Source organism: Wasmannia auropunctata, unplaced genomic scaffold (genome assembly GCF_000956235.1).
Source record: "Wasmannia auropunctata unplaced genomic scaffold, wasmannia.A_1.0 LD335345.1, whole genome shotgun sequence".
In the NCBI taxonomy this organism is placed as follows: domain Eukaryota; kingdom Metazoa; phylum Arthropoda; class Insecta; order Hymenoptera; family Formicidae; genus Wasmannia; species Wasmannia auropunctata.
Genome location: NW_012027545.1, coordinates 102,218 through 114,671, shown reverse-complemented (window position 1 = coordinate 114,671; position 12,454 = coordinate 102,218).

Below are 12,454 nucleotides of genomic sequence, written 5' to 3'. Positions count from 1 at the left end.
CGAAAATTTAAAGTCATATAACATTATAATCACCCTGTATATTAAATTCCATTGTATAATCGCGAGTTAAAAGACCTCCACTCCTCCTCCTGTCATCGCAAGGTGGAGACTCGAGACTCGAGGATCGGGATCCTTACGAGTCGCTTCGCGCGCAGGTGTGTTCATTCAGGACACGCTACCCAGGTGACGCGAGCAGGGGCCGATGAATGAAAACAATTCGTATATAGTCGACGGTAATGAACCCGTTAACGAACGACTCTCGCCTTCGAGTTACGATTCACGCGAACGCGCGAGGTGATGTCTCTCGCCTATACGAAGATACCGACGGATCGTCACGATGCTTCACGATAATCTTAAGGGAAATGATCTTTCATTTCTGAGTACCTTATACTCTTTTACGCGAATCGAAATCGGTTATCGAGGGGATCGTTGATTTCGAAAATCGACACACGGAAAGAATGATTTTGTTGAAAGATCTAAAAATGTTGTTAAAAACAGATCTGAAAATAATTTTTTGTTGGATCATCAAAATAATTTGTTGGAATGTTAAAACTGATAAGTATTGCTATAAAACGTTTTAATATTCTAGCAATCATTTTGACTTTCGCACAAAATTATTTTGATTATTAAACAAAAATTATTTTCAGATCTGGATTTAGCAAAATTGTTCTTTCCGTGATACGATTTTAATTTCGATAAAATTTAGATTTAAACGGATTTGGATTAAAACACAGCTACACGTGTACACTGTTAAATCTATAGTGTCAAACTGAACCTTATTTAAGTCGCCACTGCTCTTACTTAATAAATAGTTCTTTTCTACTACAACAATGGAGTTAAACAAACAGTTCAAATTTAACCCAAATTTAGGTTAAATTCCATTGTTTTATTTAAAAATAACTATATTGTTTTAGTTAAAAATAATTATTTCTTAAGTAGGAGCAGTGGCGACTTAAATAAATCAGTTTTTGACATTATAGATTTAACAGTGTAACGCTATCATTTCACAATTTCCATTAAAGCAACGTCGAGCACCGGAAGCATTGTCTCAAGCAATGCCCGCACGTAACGCAACGTAACGTCGATCGCAATGATATGACTCTCTTCGTCGATGTTAATTAATTCATCCTTGAAAACGGCATTGTGTGTTGAGGTGAAAAGCGAAGTGCGACGTACCATCCCTACCCCCCCCCCGCGGATTTACATTGCGGTTGCATCATGTCTGCAATAGCACGTGGATTCGATATTATCGCGCGCCATATTTCCATAAAATCGATTCGTTTGATTCCTCGATAACGGAACTTTCGTGTAGCGAGAGATATACATGCGCATAGTTACATCAGCGGAACTGCATTCGTAACAGAACGCCTAGTGCAGATTGTTAGCGACTGATAAAGAATCGTGTTTACTTACTTGAAACGTGTTAGTCGCTCAAAATTCTTTCAAAAATTTATTAAACTTCTGGAAGATAATACAAGTCAATATAATAAATTTGCTTTTAATAAACATTTTAACGCACGAGAGATAATTCTCTCTAAAGGTTCTGGAAATTATGCTCTAACGCTTTCTAACGTGTTCAGATGATGTGCAAAAGGCTGTCTTTTTGTCCATCGATTTTTACAGCTCGCGCGATTAATTCCTGCAGAAACTTAATTTGGAAACGTCCGTCGTATTAATTATTAAAGATTATTAAGTAAAGGTTAATCACAATTTTTGAGAAATCTATAAAATACATAAAACGGAACATTACATGTATTTATGTATACCATAATACGTTGAAATAAAACGATTAATAAATTATGCAGCAACATATATGGTGTTATATCCGTATAAGTAATATGAAAATGGTGTATTTTCTTGGAAGTTGCTCACAAATCTTATGATGTTATCTTTTTTAGCAATCTACATTATTTTAACGTATAATAAATATTTAATACCTAACATGTTTATTATAATTTGTTGTAGTAAGAAACATTCTATAAATAAATTTGTAATAAATTACAATAAATTTTAATATAATTTCTTATAATAATATATTTTTATGTTTATATAATAATATTTGACACTTTTAGGCAACTTCTAAAAAAATGTTATCATCAAACAACATGCTTTGCGTCCAAACATACCAAGCATCAAGATAAAAGAACATAATTTTCCTATACAATATTTTCAGTAAATTTTCTATGTATTATTTTCGATGAAAACTATATTCGGACTGAGAGACGTCTTGAGAGGCTTTAACAACTAATAAGTTTCTTTCTCTCTGAATTCTGCTCACCTGTAATCGGTTAAACAGCTGGAACGCGACGGCGAATCCTACTATCGGCCGTCCCTCGTTTCTCTCCGCTCGCTGGCGACGAAGCACCCGTAGCCAAAATTACTCCCGCTTGGTTATTTTCATCTAAATCGCGGTCATCTTCGGCCCGCTGGCTTTTCCAGAGTTCGGCACGGTCGTCGCGGCGGCGCGGCTCCAACCCCGGATATTCCGGCGCTCCGACGATCTCGGCTGCCTCGAACCGACCGGGCAGTCGTGGCGATCATCAATCATGCTCTGGACAAGCGAGAAGCCGCGTGTGAACGGAGAAGATAATTTCTCCGCGTGACATCGGTTCTACGATAATAGCGTCCACGCGTCTCCGACGGGAGAGACGCAAAATTGTATCTGCTCTAAATTATCGCTCGTACGTATGAATTACATCGAATAAGAAACTCAACCGCGCGCTCAGACTGACTTTAGAGAACTTTAACAGTCTGCGTCTGGCTATTCGACCGTTTTGAAACTTATCCGCAGATAAATTTGACACTAATTTGTCGCGCGAGAGCTTCAGCTTAGATTCTAAGCTCTACACAGTTCGTGATTCACGAGCTTAAAATTGAACAACATTCAATTCATACAATTTTAGAATATTCAATTTTAGAATGTTAAACCTATAAGTAAAATGCGTGATTTAGAACCGAGTTTTAAATTAATCTTGTCTCGAATTGATGGAAAGTGAAGTAGTCTTTTCGAGTGACGAAATCGCTTGAATGAGTGTATATAAGCTTTGATTGCGGTTAGGCAAAAGAGTGGCCACAGCGGTCACGGATCGTTCAAAATAAAACGCTGGTTAAGCCCTTCTTGGAATAAGAAACCCATTGAATCATAATTGCGGTTAGCACAGTTCCCGAATTCAACTTCCGTTGCAAATTCGTACAAATTTCAACGAACTGGATCCGATGCACATATTAATCCGAATTTTTTCCAGACGCTCTAGATTTTACTTTATGTAATTACATATTAGTTAATTTCTTAAAAACATTCCACAGGGAGAAAGAATTTTTCTTACGCGGATCTATGGATTTAAATCTATAATTATAGAATATCACGATCTTTGAATTTTTATATTCTTTAAATCAAATTATTGAAATCGACCATTTCTTTAGACTCTTGATCTTATAATATATAGAAGTCAAGCTTGTTATGTGCGAAGCAATAACGAGTCAGATATAATGGCCACAGGAGCGAGCAAGTAAAGATATCAAATAATGTAATACGTAATTTATTATATAATAAACGTAATAAGCTATTATATGATAAATGATAATAAATGTAATTTATTGGCAGTAAATCGAAATAAATAGATGAGAATGTTTTGTATAACTCATTGAGCCTATTTCATCTAACATGCAAATAAATAATTTAAAAGTATATAAAAGATAAATGTTAATTATATAAAACAAAATTCATAAGTGTATAAACGTGACAAATTATTCTTACTTAAAATTTTTGAATTAGACTCTCTTGGAACAATGAGATCCGAGATTCTCGAACAGCAAGTGTTAGATTTGATTTTTTCATATCAAAAAAATATGTATTACACTCGGTTTATCAGAATTGTTTTAGTCTTTTTATAATGATATCTTAGATTTTTAGATTCTCGGTCAAAGATTACTTCAAACTTCAAATTCTCCGTTTCTGTCGCGACTCGTGATAAATGAAGCATAATAAAATTTTGTCATTAGCACAATTTTTGTCGGATAACAGCTACTCATTTCTTTCGTTAATATATTTGACACCCACCAGTTCATTCTCTTCTCAAGGCACAGCATCCTCATCAGATTTCTCGATCGTTTCAACTCATGTCGCTCCTTCCTTTCCTCAGATCTCCCAAGATGCAAAACATTAGCACGTCACAATATTAATCACCGCCTTGGGATTTGTTTGTCGGTTTAGGGCACACTTCTCTTACACTTTTCCAACGACTCGCCGACGGTGAGAACGCCGCGAAGGAAGAAAAATCTTGCAACTGACAGATGAATGACGCTTGATTTGTAAACGGGATTCTCTCCCAAATTCCGCGAGAGCACAGGAACTTGCGATAGGGGCGAGCTATCGAGAGAGATCCCCGCGGGAACGTGGGACTCGCGAACGCGAGAGATCTACGCGGCGAGACGGGAATTCGGCGAGAGAGAGGGACATTTTTCAGCGGGCGCGCGCGCGGAACTCGCGCGCGGAAAACCTGCGAGCGGGAAACTGGCCGCGCCGGAAACCCGCGCGGTGCGCGAAAACTCCGCGTCGGCTTGGAGAGTGCGAGAAGGAAGCACGAAGGATCCGGTAGACTCGTGCGGGATGGAAGCTGCTCCCCGTCGGCATAATATTACGATCCTGGGACGGCCACCCCAGGGCCAGGGGCGGACGTCGCCGCGGCAGGGAAGCGGGGTTGGCCCCCTCACGCCGCGATATCTCGCCGGGGTGGCCGACAGGGTGGGGTTTTCGATGCCGGCTCGAGGGGTAGCAGCGACGTCGGGACGCCGGGCGTCTGCGCGCTGCGCCGGCGCCTTCGCGGCCTTCCCCTTCGTCTCCTTCTTTCTCAGTTGCCTCACTTTCTCTCTCGTTCTCTTTGTCTTCCGCGCAAAAAATTGTTCGCTCTGCCTCTTTATCACTTGTATCGGCTACCGATTGTCGTTGATATCGTCTATAATGGCATTGGTATTGGTGATAATGTTGTCACAGGTACGTCGCTGCATTTTCTTAAGAGATCTGTCCGATTCGGAAAATCAAACGAAATATTTTGTGGAAAAACTATCTAATCTCTCTCTCTCTCTCTATATATATATATATATATATATATATATACATATATATAGTTTTTTTTAATAATATACAATCTGCTTGATCCATTTTATTTTTTTCTTTCAATATGCATCCAATTTAATTCTGCCGTAGTTATTATTATGATTATCTATTACATGTATAAGATATATTAAATATTCTCTATTACGTTAAAATATATTGTTTAAAAAAAAGTTCGTGAAGACAATGTCCAAAGATTTGGATTTGCAATTTTAATGCCAAAAATATAGAATCAGTTTTTCTAAGATCAAAAAAATCAAAGATAAATTACGTTCAAAAACATGTTTTACGTTTCCTCTGTGAAAAAAAAAGAAAATTTGAATTTTTTAAAATAAGATCAGACACTGCAGAAAAGAAAACAATAAGTACGAGTCCTCACAAGTTTACTTAAATATCATTATTAATTAATTATAAAGTTTTCTATCACCTTCAGCCATATAAATACAAAATAACGTAACAACCGGATGATAATCTGAAAACAAACGAAGGGAAAAATTTGCTCAGGAACAAAATTGATTTAAACGCTTCTGAAAAAAATCTTTTACATTAAATTCGCAAATTAATGTAACGTTTGCGCGAAAAGAGACATATAGTATAGCTCAGGCAAGTCTCGGCTCTTCCTCCAATTGCCCACATCGTTCTCTCCTTCCGGTGACATCACCGATTTCGTGTTTCCGGAAACATTCTGAAACGGCGCTAGAGCGACATTCATTATTCATGATTAGCCGCGACGTCTCGACCCGCAAAGCGCTCGCCCGCGCGCGCTCACATTTCACTCTCAATTAATTTGCAATCGGGGTATCCCGATGGGAAGAGAGGCGGTTCACGGGAAGAGAAATGACGTGACATGCGAGCGGTTAGTCACGCGTCAGTCACGCATACAGGTACAAATTATTACTTAAACGACGCCAGCTGGCGAAAAACGTGTTCCCGCGGCGATTTTAATATCGCCACCAGTTTGTCACTCCGTTCTCCTCCGAGCACTGTCGATTGGACTCGTTCCTAATATAACGAGAATTCCCGACGAACGAAAACCACGCGTCGAAGACGTAATTGCAATTTCGAACACTCAAGTATACCACAAACGTTAGGATTCGGAAGTTTTACTTTTCTATGTGTAAAACGCAATCCTTTGAGCAATTTTTTGAAATGTAGAATCTAAACTTATTTCAGATTATTGTTTATTGTTAGCAGAATTTTTATTGTTTATTTCTATTGTTATTGTTTATTTTTAGTAGAACTTTTTTAGTCTTATGTTATTTAGGACTGCGTGAAGCTTATATAAAACTTACTTTAGAAACTTACAGTTTCACCTAACAAGGCTCTCAAGTGAAGAATAAATTAAAATTTAAGATGTATTAAAACTTTAATTGATTAGCTCTGAAATGTTTTTTTTTTCTTTTAATTTCATTATTTCACGCAATATAAATCACTGTACTAATGCAAACTATACGGGACACGCTTCCGTTCCAGACGCGCGTGCGCAATTCACCGCGCACGGCGTGAGCGCCTTTTAATTGCAGCTGAAGAACGCGAGTGACAGTCAGATACATTGTCCGTCACGACCAGTTCTTCTGGATTTGCCTGGTTCGCGTGCGGTTAACTATATTTGGCCGAGCCGACGCGATGCGACGCGACGGCGCGGAACCGGCGCGGCGTGGCGTTATAGCGAAACTCCATCGCGTCTACATACATACGTGTGACAGAGTCGTTTCCCGCTCCTTGACGTCCCATTATGCTCATTAACTACGGGTGGCGCGATCACAGGCCGTAGCTACAAATCGAACCTCCCGCGTTAAATCGCGTATTCTCGTTTAATCTCACGTGCCGCCGGTGCTTGCGATCGTATATAGGATCGCGCGCGGCGCAAATAACGTTCCGAGACTTGTCAAGTTAATCTCTCAACTGCAAACTGCAGTGATTCATAACATCATATGCGATAATTCAAAACAATGTCTCGATTTAGATTATCGTGATTGGAATAATGTTCAGGATTACTTTTATGTTCACTTCTGTGGATCAATGTATAAATAAACTTTTATTTCGCTTTAACTTTTCATCTTTATATTTAAAAATTAAAAAAGAATAAAGAGTATAAGTTGAACCGAGACTAAAGTTAACTCTGCACTGATGAAAACGCGGGTATCAGAGACACAATTTTTAAATATAGCGTTAACATTTTTTTTTTTTACATTTGAAATCTCTCAATTGAAAGTTACGCTTTATTCAACTTGAGCCATTTCCAAAATGGTATTCGCTTTATGTGGAATTAAGTTTATCAGTCATCGTGAGATCCTGACGCCGTGCATAGTTTCCGGTTGAAGAATCTCTAGGCAAATACTTCTTCCGCTGCAGCCGGCGAGAGGTCGACTTCTCCCGTGGAATACCTCTCGCTCGCTCCCGATTCAATCAAATCCACCCTAATTCAATCACCATGTAGTTGCCGCCTTCCTCCCCCTTGCGCCAACCCCTCGAATCCACGAACGCCAGAGCCCGAAGGGGCCGCATTGCGCAGTGCGCCACGTAAGAAAGCTGTCATTGCGGCGAGGGAGAAGGATGCTGTAATATCGATCAGAGACTTTCTGGATAGACGGCTAGAAGCGATACTAACGAAGAAGAAGAAGAAGAAGAAGAAGAAGAAGCATTTGGTAGTAGTAGAAAAAGAGAAGAACCGGCAGCGGCAGCAGCAGCAGCAGCAGCAGCCAAGCGCTGGCTTATCTCCCGCTCGTCCCCTTCGCCTGTTCTCTCCCTCTCGCAGACTCCTCGCTTCGCTGTCTTCCTCTCGCGGGAAGGGTAGGAAGGATGGGTGAGGGTACAGTAAAATCTCGGCGGAAGCAGCCTCCGACGAGGCGCGGCCCTCCGACGCCCGCTCGATAGGAGCCCGCCCGGTGTGGACCAATAGCGACCGCCGCCAGACGACGAGGCCGTCGCCCTATTGGCCGGCGCGGTCGGTTCGCATCGACATCGGCGGAGAAGAGGGAGCAAGCCATCAGGGGAGCCGGGATGGAGATGGAAATAATGCTCCCGCCAGCATCCGCCGGGGGATCGCTATACCGAGAATGGGAGTCATCTGGCGAACGCTGACAGAGGCTGCGGCTGATGTTCGGCGCACGAAGCGGCGGAGACACTCGAGACACCCGTCCTGCGTTCTCTCTTCCTTTCTGGTCTGATTCCCTCCGGAGAACGAGCAGAGAGGGTGGGAGGGGTGGGGAGGGGGTGGGGGGTAGAGGAGACGAGGTGTCGAGGAGGAAACATGTCGTATTATGAATGAATGAAGTACATGTGTAAGAATTGAGGGTTGCAGTCCTCGTCGGCTGTGATTCTCTCGTCCCTGAATGGAGAGAGCGGAATCTCGAGAAGGTTGACTATAATAACGCGGAGAAAAAAATTTGCAGACTCCCTCCCTGATGAGCGCCGCGGCGGCGACACATCCGTCGCGATCGTTACTCCGGTATAGATTGCGAGTTATCTCCGATATATATACCACCGTAGATTGATAGTATCACAGATGTAAGACACCGAACAATGTATATGTACCACCGTTACGCTTACGGCGGCCCACTTATCGTTGGCTCACAGATCGCGCCGCGCGCCCCTTATATATATGTATATATAGCGAGCTCTATATCGCGATACCGCGAATTGATGTGACAATTAATCTATATAGGCAAGTCGCGCGCGCGTGGTGCGCGCTCGTAATCGAACGTGATATGTATCTCCCCCCCTTCGTCCATTTATCCGCTCGACCGTGACGCGAAAGCAAAGCTTATTTCCAAAGCGTTCCCTGCGAGCTCCGCGAGCCGGCGATTTCTCGACCGGGGCCCCCCGCGCGGAGAGATGATATAGAGCTGATGCGGAGGTTCGTGCGGGGTTAATATTCGCCGCGCTAAAAGGATCAGCCGCGTCACTGCGGAATCCCCGATCACCATCGATCATCGACATCAGGAGACGCGACGACGCACCGGAGAAGAACGGAGCGAACTTTAGCGCGACCGCAAAATGGAGGCTGATCGGGCATCGTTAGCGCGGCGCGGCGCGGCGCGGGAACGTCTGGGTTCCCCGTTACAGTCGCCGTTCGGCGAACAAAAGTGGGTCTTTCCCTCATGCCGCACGAAAGTAATTCAAGACACCTGGCGGGAATGGTTTTAACGGATCCCGTAAGAACGCTCCTATATACTCACGGCATCTACGAGCGCCGTGAGGTCCCGCGCGATACCGAGGGGGCAGGGGGGGGGGCGGGAGAGAGGCGCCCTCCCTTCCCCTCTGGGTTGCATTATGTAAAGTACGGCGGCGTTCGCCTGGGTTATCTCCCGCGCGTAAGTATAAATAAGTGCAAAGATATAACGGTTAATTTCCGCGTTAACCGCTTTATCGCGACGTTCTATCCGCGGCGGGCGGACGGGCGGGCGGCAGGATGCCCCGCTGCTTCCACCGTGAATTCGTGCCCCATTCGTGATGCTCGCCGCGCGTCAACCTATACCTACACGTGTGCGTGTCGTTTCGCACGCACGCACGCACGCATGTAGGACGGCGCGGCGGGACGCGAAAGGGGAATCCCCCTGAAGACGACGTGCTATATACGTGTCATCGAAGTTAAACGGAATAACGCGCGTCCCGCGCCCTCTTGCACTCTGCCATCCGAAAATTTCCGCATGCGTCCCTTCACGAGCGGGCGATCGAAACGCGGGCGTGGTGAACCTCTTCCCGGTTCCTCGGCCGGACGTTTCCCGTTCTCCGTTGCACCACGTTTTGTCTCGGCAAGGTGCAAATCTTGCGTGTGCGACTCTCATTGTGTGCCTCTCGTCCCAGTATCATTCTTATAATTATTTAGGCAAAATGCAAAAGGACGCGTTCGATATCTCTTAACGCCGATTTCAGATCAATTGAGCGTCATTGGTGAAGCGTGGGATTTTTTGAGAAATATATATACACAGAAGTTCCGGAGTTTTCGCTATATGTATATAGAAATTCGTAACAGCGTCTTATACTGAAAAATATGGACCAAAGCATTCGATGCGAAATAGAGAGATCATCTCTCTCAACCCAGTATCATTCTTATAATTATTTCCTACCGCTTTGTGTGTTTAAAAGCATTGTTCTCTCTCTCTCTCTCTCTCTCAGAGACTGTCTAAACATTTCCCGTATACTGTCTGTAAATCTATTCTTAGTTTTTCCTCAAGTCACCACGTCGCTTATTCCGCGGTAACGCGAAAGCCCTCGCCAGAAGGTGAAAGAGCGAAGGAAAAGGGGGAAACGAGAAAGGACGGAAGGAAGGAAGGAGGAGAATGCGTGCGCATGAAGTGTATTTATGCGCGGCACCGTCACGTGGGTAAGGATCGTAGATTGCGAGCCGGCCCCGGCGTGCGTGTCGGTGAATGAGGCTGACGTGGATAAATGGCGCGTTTCCCCGCGGGAGACGCGCGCCCAGGCGATCTTCCGGGCACGGTGCAACAGCCGATCGGGCCCTCTTCGTGTGCCGCGAGAGATCTTCAGGAAGCGTCGCGAGAAACGTGAGGAGAAAGAGGGGACGCGGGAGGAGGAGCGGGAGGGGAGGGTGGAGGAGAGGGAGGAGGAAGACGACGAGGACGACGGCGACGCTCCTCCGCGGCTTGGCACTCGCAAAAAGCAGCGCCGCTTGTCGTCCGGATAATTGACGATCGCGAGAACATGCGCGCCCGTAAAAAAAAAAGGGGGGCCCGCCTTCCCTCGGCCTCGCTCTTACGCGGAATCTTGTCACGAAGAGACGCGCGCCCCGCGCAAACGTCAGACGGGTTGTTCCGGTAGTCGTGGCGGCGGTCTTCCGGAACACGCACTCTTACGATGTACTTATGTACAAGAGCAATCCCGTAAAACTTCTCTCGATATAGCTTCAATCATACTTCAGCTTCTTCTTCGATTTGTGACTCAACGCGTAATATATTTGGTATCTCTTTCCAGGACAAAATCGCGAGAATTAATAAATATTGTTTTAAATATTATGTATACAATATGTATATTAATTTTAAATTTTATTTTATATATTATTGTACACGGCGTAACTTATATATAATATATAAATAATAGCATAATTTTCGATGTTATTATTTATAACATAACATTATAATATATCATATATTATACGTATATATAATATTAATATTTTCTAAAAAAAAAATATATATATATATATATTATATATATTTTTTAATAGTCTAAAGGCAGAAACGAGCGTCTTATGCAAAGTAATAATAAGTGCATTAAGCAGAGTGAAGTAGCTGATATGAATGGAATCGCGTTAACTTTGTCTCTCATTGTTCGCATAACTCCCGCACACGCGAGGGAAGAGAGGGACGGCGAGGGGGCGGAAGGGGCGAGGGAAGCGAGGTAGGTCAGACCTGTGCAGGCAGGCTAGAGGAGGGTTATCTGATTGGGAGCGCGCGAATATCTTCCCGGCTTCCGGCGCCCAACCCGTGATTACCGCGTCGATTGTCTGCAAATGGAGGCTGAAAAACGCATCTCACACTCGGTAAAGGCGAGCGAGGCGCACGTCAACGTCGGGACGAGGGATGCTCGAGGCCCGCGGATCCCACGGATGCCGCACGGTCGACGCACGGCCTCTTCATTTTGTCGTTATTAACGCCCCGGCTTCTCGAACGATAGAGAGATGACGATTGAAATAAAAATAAAGAAGAAAAGGGAACTTCCATTTTATTATCTCGACACGGACGCTTCACCCTATATCGACGACTCGGTCTCAAAGCGAGCGAGACGAATGAAGGAGAAATGTCTTGGTATATCGTTTTCTTGTCGCATAATAAAAAAAATATAACGACAACTGTCACGATTGGCGATCGATACGCGCGGCGATTTATTTATTATCGGTTCGCCAGTATAATAATAGTAACTATTGCACAACCGTCTCTCTAAGCGTATATTAAATTCGATATACAACGTTGATTAATCGCTATCGGAGTCGCTATCTCACGGAAATGAAACGGCCCGGGGAAGGAGGGGGACTTTAATCGGTAACGGAGAAATCGCGGATCGCTCTCGCCAGGCAACGGCGCTCGCCATCTTTGATCAGACGGGCGTTCTGTATTTCTACACACGAATAATTATACAGTGCATGTAACATTCATGAGATCCGCAGAGATACGAGCGTTCGGCTAGTACTCGCCAGGCAATAAAAACGACACGAACGAACGGAGGAGGAGGGAAAGGAGGGAGGAGAGAGAGAGAGAGAGAGAGAGAGAGAGAGAGAGAGAGAGATTGCGAGAGAACTCAAACTGGCTTCGAAAGAGAACCTGGAACCGGGATTTGAGACGGTTATAAATTTCGTGGCTTACAATTAGTGTCTCGATA